Genomic DNA, 3,587 nt, shown 5'->3' with positions numbered 1-3,587 from the left:
CTGCTCCATCCAGCCTCACTAGTTGTGAGACACTGGGCCCGTTACTGAGCCTCTCGTTCCTTTTTCAGTAAAATATGAGTGATAATAGTACCTCCTTCTCAGGGTCAGAGTGAGGAGTCAGTGAAATCACATCTGTAAAGTGCTTAGGACGGTGCCTGGTGCGGAGCCATTACTCAGTCAAGTGCACCTATTATTACTGTGGTTGTGACTGCTGTCCCTTCTTCTCAGCAGCAAATTGTGATGCAGTGGTTAAAGACAGTCACCTGAGACCCAGGTCCTTGGGTGGGAACCTGCTCTGCCAATTTCCATTGGCATAACTTTGGGCAAGTGAGTTTCAATTTGGAAAATGGTAATAATCACAATAGAGAAAAACCTGATGCTTATAGCATGATGTGGGGTTTACTGTTCTAAATTCATTGTGGCGTCTATGCCTGGCACAGAGTGGACGAGCCTGGAATGCACAGTAGCTGGTAGTGAAATGAAAAATTTTACAGGGTGTGTTTAGACTAGCCAGCCACCAAGGCTTAATTGTCCCCAAAGACGTAATAATGTCTTTGTCTTAATTCACTTTGCCACTTGTGTGCGTATCAGAAGATTAATTCTCAGCGGATGGCCAGTGTCAGGAGTTTGTGATACCTGCCTGCTGAAGGTCCGTGATGTCTGCCGCACTTGGCCCCAGTCAGAGCAGTCGTCCCACAATCTGCCACTTGCAGTAATTTCTGAAGAGGGGCCTCAAGGACTTTAGGTGCTGGTTACTACTGATTATGGCCTGTGTAGGCAGAAAGGCTTCTCAGCCGAACCAAATGCAGCAACCTTTCCACTCCGATGGTTATTCATATATTAGAACTTAGTTTTAAAAACTGAACAGTGTTTGTAATATCCCATCATTCCCTGGGTGACGGGAGGATTCTGGGAGGAACTGGGCTGGAGAACCCCAGCAGGAGTCTTTCAGTAAGATGTGAGTCAGCTATACATCCTTTCAAAAGGATATAGCTTGTCTGTATATTCTTTCAAAACAATGTCCATCCAAGCTTATTAAATTGGAATGTCAACTTAGCGGTTTCTTTTCCCCCCTGGCCCCGGCCGCACTTAGGGGGACCCGGGGAAACTAGGTTGGGATGATTCCAAAAAGGGTTTTGTAAAACCCAGGGAACTACTTCCCGTTATTGTGCTGTAAGACTAATAACCAGAGAAATGATTCTTTTACGAAGGTCAAATGACCGTAGAAAAGGAAGGACCTCCTTTTATCCACAAATAGCAACCTTTCTTTTCCAAGGAGCCTGGAGCGCCCAAAATTTGTGGTATACCCTGATTTGGTGGCGCGTCGCGGCTTTTAGGTTAAAATCCACGATGGTTAGCGAGCAATCACACCCTCCCCCCATCATCTGGCCCCACTCTAATTTTCTGTTCCTGTCCCTCCTCCCCCAGTGCTCACCTGCTCCTCCTGTTCTAACCAGGGGTTGCTAACTCAGATGCATTCAAGGGCCAGGCAGGTAAAATGAATTCTTGACGGGAGAGCGCAATATAATTTTGTAAAACAGTCATTAGCCAACTAAATCATTGTCACTCGTCATTGTCAGTCTACCAGCCATACAAAACCAAGTTCACCGTCACTCTCCTTAGAGGTTCCCCCACTCTTCTCACCCAAACTCAGCCAGAGCAGCTCAGGCACTCCATACACAGCCAGGTGAGGCCAGCATCCCTCCAAACATCAAAGACAGGTGTTGCTTCCAGCTGGGAGGAAGGTACTGGAAGCCAAATAATCAGCCTGCTCCCTGGTACAGGGCGCCCATGAAAACATGATCAAATTAGGTCACAACTCATCCTCCTGAGAGGCCAGGAGGCTCCCTGGTTCTTGCGTCCAGGCCACATCTCTGGGCAGCCATCCCGTGCTGCTGCTCTCGGTCAATCTGTGAGACTCCTCCTGGACTCAGGACCTGCCTTCAGTACCAGGTACCTGCTGACAACTGGGACTCTACATTTTCAGTCCACACTTCTGTCCTGGGCTCTGCCCCAGAAATCAACACCCTTTTCCCTCAAAGATAGTATTTTATAGGCTTGCTGGTCTTTGTGACATCCACTTAACTCAGCTATTATCATGCAAATGCAGCCACAGCCCATGGCGGCTGTGTGCGGATATAACTTGATTTACAAAACTAGGAGGCTGCCCCGTGGGCTCTAGTTTGCCAGGGCCTGCTCTAGACCCAAATATTCAATTGCCTTCTAGAAACTTCCCCTTGGACTATCACAAGTTCCCACACATAACTTGTCTCCAAACAAACTCATTTCTCCCCTGTGTTCCTTCTGCTAAACGTCCAGAAATGTAGGCACCATCCTTGATTTCATTCCCCAAATTCAATAGGTCACCACGTCCTGTGACTGCTACTTTCGAGCCATCTCCCTAACCCAGTCCCTTTCCTTTTTCTCCACCGCCTCCTTTCAGCCCCTCTCCTCTGTCACCTTGTGTCCCCCCGCGCTTCCTCTGAGCCCCTCACCGTGACACTGCAGGCAGAGGACGGCGCGGGTCTTCCTGCTTAAACCCCTTCGTTGGCTCAAGACCCCCTTGATACCGTGTAAGAGGCCGGCGCCATCGGACCCATTTCCCATTTCAGCTTAAATCGCTTTCAGTCCGCTCCAACCTCTTACCTGTAGGACTCTGGACACGGATTCCTTCTGCTGAGAACACGCTTCTCCTCGTTTCTCATCCTTCCTGCTTGTCTTCGAGGTCTCAACTCGGATGTCAGCTCCTCTGGGAAGTGTGTCCCCACGCCTCAAGTCTGAGTGGGGTGTCCCTCCGCTGCCTCCACCACGACCAGGACCTCAGGAGGCCTGGCCACCTGACTTTGACACAGTCCCACCTGTAGCCGCGCACTGCCCCACGCGCGTCAGGTGCAAAGCCGCCGAGGGCGGGGTGGTCTCATTTCCTGCTGCCAGGCGCTCAGCACAGTGCCCAGCACGCTGCAGACACCGAAAGGCACCTTCTGGAGGACCCAGGCGCACAGCCGTGCTTGCTTTCATGGAGACCCCTGCCCTCCTCCCCAACTTCACACTTCACCCAGGGACCTTCGGGCGCCCCCCTGGACTGTGGAGCTGGCGGGCTGAGGCAGGGGAGCAGGAAGGAGCCATTCCGTGGGGTCCAGTCGAGATGCGGGGGCCTCTGTTTGGCTGCTGTGCTACCTGTGTGCAGAGACGCTGGGTGTCCCCGGAGCACCCGGGAGGCCACACAGGCCAGGGCTCCCCCAGCCTCCGATTCCTGGCGAGAAGCAGGAGCTGCTGCCGCGCAGGTGGCCTCAATCAGGCCTTAAGAACCGTGGGGCCTGGGGGTGGAGAGGCGGAGGCAGCCTCTCCCATCCCACCCACACGCCCCTGCGCTCACAGAATCAGCCCAGGCTGAGTTCCACTCCTGATGTAGAAACTCGATGACTTCAGACTCTCCCTGAGTTTTTTGTATTTTAGGAGTGCTCTTTAATATTATGGAAGCATTTACATCATCCTAGGTCCTCTTAAATATACACATATATCCAAATATATACACACATATCCAAGTATATACACATGTATCCAAATACAGTAATACCTTGGTTTGC

This window comes from Hipposideros armiger, unplaced genomic scaffold (genome assembly GCF_001890085.2).
Source record: "Hipposideros armiger isolate ML-2016 unplaced genomic scaffold, ASM189008v1 scaffold_404, whole genome shotgun sequence".
In the NCBI taxonomy this organism is placed as follows: Eukaryota; Metazoa; Chordata; class Mammalia; order Chiroptera; family Hipposideridae; genus Hipposideros; species Hipposideros armiger.
Note: the sequence above shows the minus strand (reverse complement) of the source record.